Source organism: Sceloporus undulatus, chromosome 5 (genome assembly GCF_019175285.1).
Source record: "Sceloporus undulatus isolate JIND9_A2432 ecotype Alabama chromosome 5, SceUnd_v1.1, whole genome shotgun sequence".
Lineage (NCBI taxonomy): Eukaryota > Metazoa > Chordata > Lepidosauria > Squamata > Phrynosomatidae > Sceloporus > Sceloporus undulatus.
This window is the reverse complement of record NC_056526.1, coordinates 60,206,915-60,221,321: the sequence shown is the minus strand read 5'-3', so window position 1 is coordinate 60,221,321 and position 14,407 is coordinate 60,206,915.

Here is a 14,407-nt window from a genome sequence, read left to right as displayed (position 1 = left end):
GTTTACAAATTCAAAGCATCTATACAGCACATGGTTTACAATATAAAATACAATCAGAAGTACATTAGGTTAAAACATCATATAAAAACAGTTAAGATCTTGAGATCACACTTAAACATCCTAATACATTTCACATTACAGGATAGGGGATATGAGGATACATTCTCTATGATGGATCAGGAGGGTATGCTAAACGGAACAAATGAGTTTTCAACATTTTCTTGAAAACGTCAAAGGAAGGACTGAGACGAATCTCTTCAGGGAGTTTATTCCAATGTGTAGGAGCAATAGATGTGAACGCTCGTTGGTGAGTTGCGGACAATCTCACCCTGGGATATTCCAGTTGGTATTTGCTTGTTGTTCTGAGAGTGCAGGGCGGATTATGTAGGGAGAGGCGTTCCCTCAAGTAACTCGGGCCCAAGCCATGTAGGGCTTTAAAGTTCTTTGGCATTGTTTTCCTTTGCATCATCCTATGGATCTTTGTTACATGCCTTTATGTTTTACCCTCAGATTATCCACAGGTCATATCAAAATTCATAATTTTGTCCCCAAAACCTGTCCTCAATTTACCATATACATGAGATCAACTTATAGTTGAGTATGTACAGCAGCTGGCACCACATCCCAAATCTCTGGATATCTTATACTGATAATACAAGATATTGTAAATCTCATTGGGGCCCATTTACTCAAGGGAAATATAGTGCTGCAATGGGTCCATCCTATAGAGCTCTGGGAGTGGAATTTTAAGGAAGGGAATTTAGAAGTCTGAGCCAAGAAGTTCAACAAAACTAACCTAACAAAACTAAACCTGAAGGCTCCATCAGATGGAGCCATGGCAATTTAATTGGAATAACAGTGCTATAATTCTACAGCATGAATGGATCCATGATAAGCTGCATGGACACTATCTTCTGGTATCTTCCAGTAAAGCATGAATCATTCCAAAGCAGGTCTCTCAACTCCTGGTGTCCACAATCTGGAAGAGTACCATGCTCAGTGGGACTCAATACTGTTGAATTTTTTAAAGAAAAAATGTACCTATTATCCCTATAAGGTAAAATCAATTGGGCTAGAGTACTTTGCAAAATATTTTAAAGCTGGTGATACCCAAGCTTGCTTTATCAGTTTGTAAGACCATATCTGCTCATAACAATCTTCAAAGGTCCTAAGATCTTCAGGGGAAGGCTTTCTCTTGGTCCCACCACTATCACAGGCTCACTTGGTGAGGACACAAGAGAAAACCTTCTCCGTGGCTTCTCCACCCTCCACAATGATTATATGTTAACAACCTGCTTGAAAAGAGAAGTCTTTGCTGGTGGAAGGAAAGCAGGGAGGGGGCAACCTAGCCACCTTCTGGAACTCCCTTCCATGGGAGGCTAGGCTGCCCCCCTCCCTGCTTTCCTTTCAGCAGCAGGTGAAGACTTTTTTTTCAAGTAGATTGTTAATATATAAACATTGAAGATTTCCATACCTGGCTCCATTGCTGGTCAAACATGGCTCAAACATCCTTAAAAGGTGGAGGAAGTGCGCGTGTCTGGAAGCCAGGTGCACTTCCTCAATCATCAGTGAATCGTTGCTCCTTCTAGCATCCCTGAAATATCACAAGGGGAGCTGATTTCCTATGAACACAAAGTTTGTGTTCATAGGAATTCCACTCCCCAGGAATGATTCAAGGATGCTAAGGAGGAAGCAATGATTTCCTGACAATTGAGGAAGCAGCCTGGCTTTCAGACACACACACTTCCTCCACCTTTTAAAGATGTTGGAGCCACGTTTGACCAGCGATGGAGACAGGTATGGAAAGCTTCATTGTGTGCTTTATTATGTATTATGTTTTTAATGTTTTTATGTTTTATGTGATTTTATATGGGTTTAGCAAGATGATTTAAATTGTTTTTTAATTTTCATTCCAAAGTTCTTAAACTATCTTATCTATGAAGTGCCTGGGGTCCCTTTCCTGGAGAAAGGTGAGTAATTAATTAATTAAATAAATAAAACTGTGTAAGACTGCATTTGCAATGACAATGTGATAAGTTTTGTATAAACAAGGCAAAAACCAAACATGTAATTCCTCTGGTAAAGGCTTTGTTGCTGTCTCTTTCAGGAGTTTGTCGGCTGGTGTGAATTCAGAAAGAGGGGTGTGTGTCTAAGCCTTCAGTGGACTGTTCTTTAGCTGCAATAAGTAAGCTTTAACAAGCAAGGGTTTTTTTGTTTTTAATTGTTGTAAGCTGCTTTGAGTTCCAATATGGAGGGAATGGCAGGCTAGTAATAATTAATTAATTAATTAATTAATAGTCCAAAGTTTCATTGATGTGGACTTGATTCTTTATAAGCAATTATACTTATGGAGTGCTACTGGCCATGCATATTCCGTGCATTGTATAAATAACAATTAACAGGCTAGTCTAACACTCCTGTGTTTGCCTCTATGAACCCTTTTGCTGTGATAAGCAAAGTCATCCAAAGACAAATCATTAAAGATCTGCATAGCAATTGGCAAGGATGTTCATCTTTATTCTGATACCTTCATTTTCATGGGACTAACATTTCCTCCTGCTCAGTGAGTTTATATCATACTAATTATATGAAAGCTTTTCAAAATCGTTCTCTCCAGCCATAATGTTTGATCAATACCATTTAACCTTAGTTGATCTAAATTTAGCCCAAGGTCTCTTGCTTATCAATTTCAAATGTTGAGTCTCCCCAACATCACCCTTGCAAGCAATTCATATGAGTTTACTTGAACTGACATGATTTGTTTCCAGGACATTCAAGGTTAGGCTTAAACACTACAGCAACTGAATGAGAAATCTACCCTTTTAAAGACTCCAAACATCTATGGCAATGATCACTTGCATTAACTTCCAATAACACAGAAGACACTTTGAACAGTTCAAAACAACTTGTGCAGCCAGTAATCCCCTTGCTGTGATACAATTTAACCATGGGGCAAGGCTAATATATGAAGAAAATAAGGAGTCTGCCTCTTACTGGAGCAATAAACAATGAGCTAGAACTATATTTGCACATAGTTCATTGGACTGCCTAGAAGCAAGTGATCCTACAAGGAGGCTTTCTGGACTTCTCCATAACTGTGACTATTTATTTCAGAGCTTCAGAAAGCTAATTTATTTCAGAGGTTCAGAAAGCATGACCAGGATGGTTGGGCAATTCTGAGAATTTTAATTAGAAGGTAACTTTTCCATGGTTTGCTATCTCAGTCATGGTAATGGAATCTCTGACCTTTCGTTTGTCTATTTTTCAATATGATATATTTCTGGCAAAATAACTGGCATATGCTAACTGTTCCCTTCAAAATGCTTAAAATGCTTATCTTCCTAGTTTTACCATCTAGGTCTTATTAGTATGTCACGGAAATATGATTTGCCTCAGGCAAACTTTGCCTTCAGGCATCTTTGTTATTCACTATGTTTCAATGGTTCCCATGAATTTTGTTTTGCTTTTCTACATTTCTCTTTTTCTATTTTCTGCCCAAAATACAGATAGAACTGAATAATGAAATCAATTTGTTTTTCATGTTCTTTTGTTTTGAGTTTGTCATTTACTCCACAAAAAAAGAAAGAGTAACATGGGATCTCATTGAGCAGGATAATCCACCACAGCTAATTCAAAGAGTACTTGGGAGATTTCATAAAAGAAGCCCAAGACACCTGAGCTTGATGTACTGTGGGTCAATTATTTTCCACCTGAAAGCAACTCCACTTTGTAAACAAGTGGAGTAAGTGTGCAGAGACAACTGTGCATAATCCAGAGCCAGCAGCAATAGTAAAGGCTGCATTTAAATACATGTTTAAAAGTCTGTGTTGCATAATGTCAGCTAGGCCATAGCAATCAATAATTACACGTCTGAAATATAATTAAAAGGGGTGGTGGGAAAAGAACACAATACCAGAAAAAGTAGGAGTTAGTGATTAAAAGGGAATAAACCGTTTGCTGGACTACTGAATAATTCACAACCAGCCTACTCATTTATGAAAAAGATCATTATAGCGAAATAACACCAAGGTGATTTGAAGCATGGAGTCTTTGTTTTTCCTAAAACATATTGCCAGATGCCAGTGGTTTGAAATCCAAGGAAGCAAAGATATTTGGAGATGACTGTTTGTATTTTTAAAACAGTTTTAATAGCAGCCATACTGTCTGGAATGGATCAGATTGTAGCTGTTGTACGGGGGTGGAAGCAATTTTAATCTTTCTCCCTGAATTGTTTTTTTCAGTATGCCTCATAGTGCAAAGCATACAGGTATTCATTTTTTGTGGGGGGTTTCGGGTTATGAAGCCCTGATCTTGAAGATATATTCCTGATGTTTCACCAGCAGCTGTGGCTGACAACTTCAGCCCAAAAAAACCCACAAAAAAAATTGTAGGTATTACTTTTATAAATGCTTCCTTAAAATGAAGTCTCATAGAACTCCATTGGGCTTACTTCTTAATAAACTTCCGCCAAACCGGCCTCCGCTGTTGCTAGTTAGAATTTTATTTTATTTTTCCAGATCACCTAGCTCCAGAGACAGTAAAGGTTCTAAAATACAGATGGAAGTCACAGGACAATGATATGCCATTGCAATATACACCAGTTTTTTAAATTTATGTAAACTACTCTTTATTAAGAGTAATCTTAGATTTATGACCATTTCTCTTCATAGAGCGTAATTGTCAGGGTTGTCACTGGGAGGAGTGCAGAGGGCTGTGGGCCATATTGGGTAAAACCTCAGAGTGGAATGAACAACTGGTGAGGCAGTTGCTTCAATCCATCCCGAGACAACCCCCAGTTGCCCCTCTCTGCCAGCCAGGGCACCTTTCCTGTCCAGGCGGCAAAAGCCAGATTCAGAAAATGGTGCAAGGAAGGAGCCACCCCCACCCCACCACACATGGAGTGGCCTGACTGGCAGTGGGGGGAGGCTGGGGTGATGGAATGGATTATCACATTGGGGTGACCCCAATCCTACTGACACCACAGGTAATTGTAAACAAGGGCCCGATCCAGACGGGCACGATAGGACGCTTCTAGATGCCCCTTGCCCCTTGCACGTGACAAGGGCATCAACATGGCATCCGCACATCGCGGTGCCATTATGACACCACAATTCATAATTGCGCCACAAGAAGAACCCGCTTTTTGCAGGTTCTTTTTGGTCCGTAGGGAAGTCCCATGGTCTGTAAGCTGCGGCTTCCCCATGGACCAAAGCTAGGCGCCAGGAGACTGTCCTTTTTGGACGGTCTGTCCTGCACCAATATTATGTTGCTGCTGTTGTTGTATTCCTTCAAGTCATTTCTGACCTGTAGCAACCCTAAGGCAAACCTATCATGGAGTTTTCCTTGCAAGATTTGTTCAGAGATGGTCTGACATTGCCTTTCCCTGAGGCTGACAGCATATCACTCGCCCAAGGTCACCTAGAGTGTTTCATGGCTGTCTCCACATTGTCAAGCACTGTCTCCACAGTCTCAGTTCAATGTTCAAACCACTATGCCACACTGGCTGTCAATTATCCTTGTATATATTCACCAAGATTGGGAATAGCAATCCCACCCCCTCCCACACTGGAGGTTGTGGAGCTGGAATTGGCTGTTTGCTAGGCCTCCCATGGGCAGAGACTAGGATGTTTATCACACTATGCTCTTAAAGAGCTACTACACTGGTGCCTCGGGATACGAAATGATCGGGTTACGAAATTTCCGGGATACGAAAAAGTTGGATTGGCAAAAACTGTTTCGGGTTACGAAATATTTTTCGGGTTACGAAATTCATTTCGGCGCGAAATTCAAATGCTGCAAAGTGCAGCTATAGGCTTTCCAGTGCTAACGGAAAGCCTTTTCGGGTTACGAAATTTTCGGGTTACGAAAGGAATGGCGGAACAAATTAATTTCGTAACCCGAGGCACCAGTGTATTCCAGTGTGACTCCTCTAGCAGCCTCATGTTGCATGCTGGGATTGGCAGTTTTAAGGAGCTGAACTTCTCTGCCTGAGAATTCTAAATACCCCTCCTTAAAACTGCCAATCCCAGCATGCAACAGGAGGCAGCTAGAGGAGTCACACTGGAATAGTACCTCTTTAAGAGCATAGTGTGATAAACATCTAGGACTTAATTTGCCATGGCACTGTTGCCATGGCAACTGGGTTTCTGGGAGCGTGGCTAGGCTGTTTAGTCGCATTGGCGGGGTACAGACTGCCGCCGCCACCAGTAGGTCCGCGGGGGAGCCGAGCCTTCACACGGCCTGACTCCCGCGTGGACCGAAAAAGAAGCTCCAAAATGGAGCTTCTTTTTCCATCGCGTTTGCGACGTAGCGAGGCGCGACGCGTACGGACGCTCAGCGTCTGATACGCAAAGATGGTGCCGGCCATGTAGAAGGGCCGGCGCCATCTTGTACGGACGGAGTCCGTACTAGGCCCAGGGGTGTCTATAAGAGACGCCCCTTTTTTAAAATGGCGGTGCAGAAAGCACCTTTGCCTCCAGTTCCCCTTCATTCTGGAGCAATTGTGCGACCCACCCACCCGCCCTGGAATAGTATAAAGCTTGCTTGGCCAGTTAGGGGCCGGGTAGGATTTTTCCCCCCTTTTCCATGGGTTTTTCGCCTATCCCATACTGTTACCTGCGGCATGTGGAAATTGGCTTGGGTGGAGTCTTAATGATAGTCAATCTGGCTTAATATAATTTTAATTCTAATTGGATTCGATCAATAATATTTGGCATAAATTCTTTGAATTTGATCTCTGCGAGCACCTTGGACACCCTACTGGGTGTTAGGAAAATTTCTTGAAACCTCCCTACGGGCCTTGCGACCTGGGAGGGTGGCTGAAAGAAATGGACCTTGGGTCTGGCTTGAAGGTATACCCCAACTTTAATCTTTGCTTATTGGGAAGGGGGACTTCTTGCTGGGCTTCCTTATGCGGGCTGTCGAACGGCAACCCAATTTATGGACTGTTGTTGAGGGCCCAGGTGTTATCATCCTTAATAAGCTGCAGAGGTAGTCTGCAGTAAGACACCGGTATGCAGCTTTCCCTGTCTGTTTGGTTATTATAATAGTGGCAGTTCCGTTAAGAACTCATTAAATAGGTCAATAAATGGCCCTGCTTTAACCCATACATTTGTGTCTGGTCTCTTTATTCCATGGGTAGAATAGCAAAGCTACTTTCTTAAACCATAGTTCCTAGAATTCCCCAGCCATGGGGCTGGGGAATTTCAGTAGCTGAAGTTCAGAAAAGTAACTTTCCCAAACTCTGTATATTTGGACTATAGCAAAGTTTGAAGTGTCAGGAATTTTAGATCTCAGGACTGGCTTCTAGGGGGGAAATTATGTACATGTTGTCATTCCTGGATAATGTGAACTCTCAGTGCTTCCAACAAAACTTATCTAAAGAATTAAAGCACAACATAAGGAATAAATATATAAGCATAAATAGTATGTATTATAACATAACACGTACGATTATGGTTGTCCTTTGATGGTCATCATCCATCAGATCAAATATGCTAGTGAAAGTAAACAAGACCATACTCTTGATTTTAAGTCACACTGGATAAAGTCAGCTTGTAGAATGCATAAAAGCTATCAGCTATGGTGTTGAAAAGACACTCAGTTCCTTTTCCCAGCTTAGCAATAATAAATTTTTGATTAAAGTGCTATAGAAGGTTAACAGACAATCTTGAGTGGAATTGTCAGCCTTATTGATCATATTTATTTTGCAATACAAGCTGTGTGATGCTTAATTTTATTTAACTTACACTGCCAATTACAATTTCCCTTGTCTGTAAAAGGGCTTTTATTTTATTTCTTCTAAGATTATATTATTAGGTTGCCTATGCAACCTGAAAGAGTTTTCAAAAAGGTCTCCATACCCACACACAAAATGTTCTTATTCCAGTAACAAATCCCACCCTTGAAAAATATGTTTTTAAGGGGGAATGACAGAGGTTTGAATAATGGCATCCTGAATCTCAGGTGGTTCACATGTGTACTGCACTTGAATTTGCTTTCTTTTTCTCTAATGCCCAAATGAATTTCCTTAACAGCCGAGTATTACATAAATATTTTCCAATATGTTAATGGCTCAGTACATACCACCAACAAGTGGCGTATCGGCACCAATTTTAGGGTTAGGGACCACGCGGCAACAGCACGGTCCCTAACCCTACTACGTACACCCCGTGTACATGGGCACCGCCATTGTGACATAAGCAACATGTGACATCCGCACATCACTGCATGTAGCTTAGGTAATGAGTGCGCCAGTTGCATCCACCCTGCAGCAGAATAAGAACCCACTTTTCCCGGGTTATTTTTCCTCTGGAGAGAAGCTGCACAGTTTGATGGCTACAGATTCCCTCCGAAAGAAGGTAGGCCACCAGCAGGCCACCCTTTTCGGGCCTTCAGTCCCAGGCCAAGCACATACTGTAAGACCAAAAAAGGAAATGTGACATTTCCAGGAAAGAGGCTATTTTCTGGAATTAGTTTTGAATTAGAAACAGGTCTCTGTCCAAGACAATTAGTTAACATTGGTCATATAAATGCAATCTCCAACAATATTCCTGTTCCCAACAATCACCCCCTCAATGCACATACAAATCACACATGTAAATTATTATACGCCTTAGCAATCTTCTCCCAAATGGAGACATGGGCAAAGAGCTCTCTGACTTTTCCTCCTGCAGTGTGAACAGCAAGAGCAGCTTTTGAGAGCTTTCCCCTTTATTATGCACCTCACTGCTCATTGCCACACACAGCTCCAGACTTAGGAAAATGGCAGGGAACTGCTGAGATGCCTCAAGGAAGGACTCTGCCAAAGCCTTTACTGCTGTTTCCACTGCAGGAGGGGGAATTAAAGAGCTCTTTGACTGTGCCTTGGGTTATGCCAGAGTGAGCAACTTTTCAGTCCTTCCTCAGTTTGTTGAAAAAAGTCTTGGGTATATATAACTCTAGAGACCCTGCTTTGGCCTGCCTTATTTAAAGAACCAGTTTAAATTATGATGCTTTAAAAGATGTAGGATTTCTTCTCCACTGGACATGGGAATTCAAACTGGAACATAAGAACTCGAAAGTCTGAAGGAAGGCAATTGAGAAGGACCATCGGTATTCACTGAAAAAGAGTGCTAGGAAGAAGCGGAGGCAATGCATCATGATACGTGCCATCATGAACCTGGCAGGAGGTGAGGTGGCTGTATCTGTTAAAATTTAGTCCAAGTGCCAATGCCAGTCACCCCCTGGGGCCTCTTTATCTTTATAATTTAGCTACCCTCCCTCTCTGGTTGTCAGTACACAGTAGTTACTTTACACCTGAGTATGAATTTTACCCTCCACATTGTTACTAGGTTGAGAAACTGTTTACTTACCCTATACTGAGTCACAATCAAAATTATGGGGAAACTAACATGGGGATACTTTGAAATAGTTGGTCACACTGGTAGGTTGGAGGTGGATTATAGAGTGGCAAATGGTACTGGTAAATAACTTGGGATATTCTTTCAACATGTACATTGGAAGAGGTTCCTCGTATCTCATGTTCTGGTTCATGGGCCCATAGGTAGAGGAACTGAATCACAGGTCTCACTGGGCATTTTCTCCCCTGGAGTCATCTTCCTAGTTTGCATCATTAGCCATGGAACTCCTACTGTGCTGGTCTGTCAATGGGGCTGTGGATAGATTGCCTTGAGCATAATTGAGGAGCAAGATCTCTAGGACTCCAGCCTCACAATTACCCTACACTTTCTTGGGGCACCTCTGCAAATCATTTGTAAGACACTTAACCATCTTTCATCTCTGCCTATTCTTTCAACAGGGTGTACAAATTCAATTAAGATCATTCATCCTTCCAGCCCAAAACTGCCTATTGAGTCAAGTCACCTGCTATGTGATTTTGTGAATTACAGATGTCAACTAGTGGTAAGCTAGTGGTGCCACTAGGTAGAGTGTCACCCATTACAAAGGGTGTCAACTGGGAAAGGCATGCATTTGCCCTTCCTGCTGCTTTGTCATCAGACTTCCTCCCTGGGCAGACATCCTGCCCTGGGGAGGCAGCCTGGTGACAGAGCATCTGGGAAAGGCACATGATCACCCTTCCTAAATGGAAGGGGAAGGAGGGCCCAACCGGGTATCAACCCTCCTCTGGGGTGTCACCCAGCATGGTCCATATCACCCATATTCCCTCAATAATGACACTGTCATTAGGGCAAATAGGACAGAGACCCCTCATGATTAAGCTACGTGCAAGCTGCGTAGACATGTTTGCCTTCTTACTTATAGCCAGTCCATAGAATTGTGTGCTTCTCCCCACCACTATCACCCCAAGGATAATTATGATAATATGGAGACCTATTGAGCCGAAAGAAGAGACTATTTTTCAGTTCAGTTAGATGTTAAATACTGAGTGCTTGTACTGACCTGTCATTAGGTGAGAGGAAAATGGAACCAAAAAAGAACCAGTTGGCTTTGCCTAGTATTGATCTTCGGTTTAGCTTTAACTAGTCACCTTACTCTATCAATTCTGTTGAGCAACAAGTCACCACTAACCCACACTGTGTGCTATAATCCAGTAGGGTATGATGTTTCTCAGAACACTGTACACCACAGTGCCTCAGAAGATGCCTCCATATTGCTCCTGCTCCTTGTCTGTCCCCTCGCCTCTATTTTTCCATATGTATATATTCTATTTCCCTCTCGCTCGCTCTCCACACACAAACACACACACACACACACACACACACACACACACACATCTCAGTTTTTCTAAACAATTCACACCAACCGCTGGTTTAAATTCTCATTTGCAACATTTCATTCTTGTATTTCATCCCTCACTTGGAAAGAATGTAAATAGGAAGGATTCCTATGTAGAACGGAATGGTTCACAGATAAAGTAAAGGGAAGTATAATGTATATTACCTTTGAATAAAAGAGGAATTAAAATAATATGGAAAGGTGGAGCCATGGAATATATATATTTTTTATTGTGAGAATGCCCTCAGAAGACTGGCATGTATTGTCTGCAAATTTAATGTATTATAACTGAAAGAAGGTTTATTTCCTGTTCTAGCACAAGAAATCATGCTGAGCATTATTTTCTTTTTTAAAAAAACCCTGTGATTTCAACTAGTCAAAGCTGTGAAATCATTAGTATTGTCTGCCCATTGATCAAATAGAACAACTTCCTTTTTTGTGGTCCTGTTAAGAGGATGCTATTTTTCAAGCAAAGAAGATAGTGGGGTGGCTTTTTGTTCTGAGGTGCTAATTGGGCTCATTATTCCATTGCTTGAAAGTTGAATGGTGGGAGTTTAAGGACAGACAAAAGGTACTACTTCACACAATTCACAGTAAAAACAATAGAATTGGCTACCACAAGTTATAGTGAACATGAACAGCTGTAAAAAAAAAAAAAAAGGGAGGGGGAGTATAGAAGATAAGACTATCATATTTTAATTGTGTGCCACACTGAGATTTTACAACATAGGATGGAAATGTTTAAGCAAATAAATTAATAAACTCAATATTACCACCATTATCAAGAATCAACACATTTTAAATGTGGTACTGGAGGAGAATTTGATAGATATCATGGATTGTCAAAATGACCAATAGATGAATAAATCCTGAACTCTTCCTAGAAACCAAAAGTTTGACCATACCATGAGACAGTATGACTCATTAGAAAATATTATAACACTCAGTAGAGTTGAGAATATCAGGGAAAAAAGAATGTATAACAGGTGGATTGATTCAGTCAAAGAAGGCATCACCCTGAATTTCCAATACCGTAGCAAGGGTGTTGACGTTCAGGATTAAGTCGAAATTGATTTAAAGGCAATTAACAACAAATCAGAGATAGTAAGCCTATGTGTATCTCTTATTGAGGTAGACAAGTAGGAGTGAGTCCTATTTATGGCAGCTATTCAGTTACAATGGGTGCCACAACTATTTTTTCTGATTTTATTATGACTTTCCTAGAATTGTGTTGACAGGCAAACAAATGAATGAGATAAATAAATAAATGAAATCATGTTCAGATATCAAGATTTTTGCCACTTAATATATGTCTATCACTTCTTTACTTCCACCCGTTATATCTATTTCTGCTCCCTAGCTAGCAAAGATGGTTGCAGGAGGAATGCAGTAGCATCACTGGGGGTGGGGGTTTGCAGGCCACACTGGATGATACCCAGAAGGCGGGTGACACCCGGTCGGTCCCTCACCCCCTGCGGAGCCTTCCAGGCCCTTGGGTTCCCCATCCGGGCCACATCGAAGCCTTGGACACCCCATCTGGACCAACACGAGGCCTTGCACACCCTGTCTGGGCCCCCATGAGGCCTTGGGTGTCCCATCTGGGTCACCACAAGGCCTTGCACCTCCTGTCTGGGCAGCCACGAGGCCTTGGGTGCCTCGGCTGAGCTACTGCAAGGCCTTGGGAGCCCCATCCAGGCTGCTACAAGGCCTCGGGTGCTCCATCTGGGCCACGGCAAAGTTGTGCATGCCCATCCAGGCTGCCACGGGGCCACATGTGCACTTATGTGCACACACGTGCTCCCATGCATACAGGCTCCCATGTGAGGGGTGCTCACCTGCCCCCCAGAAGCCCCGCCCTTGCACCAGGTGTCACCAAATTGGGTGATGCCACTGGAGGAATATAGGAAGTATGAACCTGGATGTATTGATTAGTTCATATGCTGCTAGCTAACTCAGTGCTTTTTCTACAAAATAGAAGGCAGCGATACTGATTGAGTTATATGTAGATAGTGCCCCATGTCTTCTCCACCTATAAAGACCTACAATGTTTGAGACAAGGCTATGTGAAAGACCACATCCCTTCATGTGAACCTGCCCACTATTTGCTCATTGATATTACACTGTTTACAAATATGTATAATACCCTGGGGGACACTTTTTGACAGAAAAGAATTCATAAATTATTTATTACTGAATAACGAAGGAAGAAATATATGAGGTAGTCAACCCAGGCATTTTGGTAGCCTCCTGTAGTTCACCACAGGACATTACCTTGTTTATCTCTATCATCCTAGTCCAAAAAAGGTTGGAAGCTGTTGGTATTTTAGAGGTCAACTTAGCACTTAAAGCATGTTTGTCACTACAACAGATAAAGCACATAGAGGCTGAGTTGCTGGCAGTCAATTGAGTTTATATTCTGTTTAACTCCTTCCCTTGGGAATAAAAAGCATATAGCTGGATACTTATTATGAAAGTCATTATTTGTCATTTCCAAATCTAATGTTCAGATACAGAATGCAGAATGAAAATGTTTCACTCTCTGAAGTGCTGACACTCTGTTGATAGGGACTTCAATAAACAAACACTGCTTTTCAATACCTTTATGCAGTGCACATTTGGTAGCAAAGATAGATTTCTTTATAGCTTCACTGTTGTTGTTCAGGAAATATGACAGCCAGATTAAAGGCTTTCCAATGAAAACTTGAGTTTTATATCAAAATAAAAGCTGGGGCCTTCCCTATTTTATTTCAAACTGTCCATATTAATCTAAATCTATTAGAGCTGAAGCAAAAAAGAAAGCTCCAGCCATAACAGTCATTTATTAACTTACAATTGTAAACCTCTTAGATACTGCTTACTGCAGTATGAAGCGGTAAATAAATGAAGCTGCTATTGCTATGTTTTTTCATTGAAATAAATTTTGCAGATGTATCTAGACCAGTGGCTCCATTCACTGGAGGTACCAGTTCAGCATCCTCAGACTAACGAAGCACTCAGGCTCAATGTCAGGCATCTTATCCAGCATCTCCAGCCCCCAAAAACACCTGGGAGGAGTGCTCTGCTCTGCTGCTGTGAGGGAGGACTGTCCCTTTACCACCCAGCCAGCGTCCTGAAGGGAGGAGGGGCCAGTGAGAGAGGCTCCCTCCTTCAAAAGCCGGCTTGCCAGCCCCCTGAAGACGCTGACTCCAGCCCCCAAAAACACCTGGGAGGAGTGCTCTGCTCTGCTGTTGCTGTGAGGGAGGACTGTCCCTTTACCATCCGTGGCAGGCGCACGCCATAAAAGCCCAGTTGCTGGGGAAACTTCCCGTCTTGCCCCCTTAAGACTCCAAGGACTCTGTGCCACTGCCGTCGCTTCTGGAGCGGTTCCCTGGGTGAAGCTACACCTGTGCAGTTGCGCACTCACCCAGGACACATTGCCGCTCTACGGACTTTGCAGCAGGACCAGGACCAAGGGAGCCAGGAACACCTGGGGAAGTCAGGGAGAGGCGTGTCCATGGCAGGGGCACACCATAAAGCCCAGTTGTTGGGGAAACTCCCCATCCTGCCCCCTCAAGGCCCTGAGGACTCTGTGCCACTGCCGCCGCTGCCGGAGCGGTTCCCTGGGTGAACCTACACCTGCGCAGCTGCGCACTCACCCAGGACATATCGCCGCTTAGCCACAGGGCTGGGG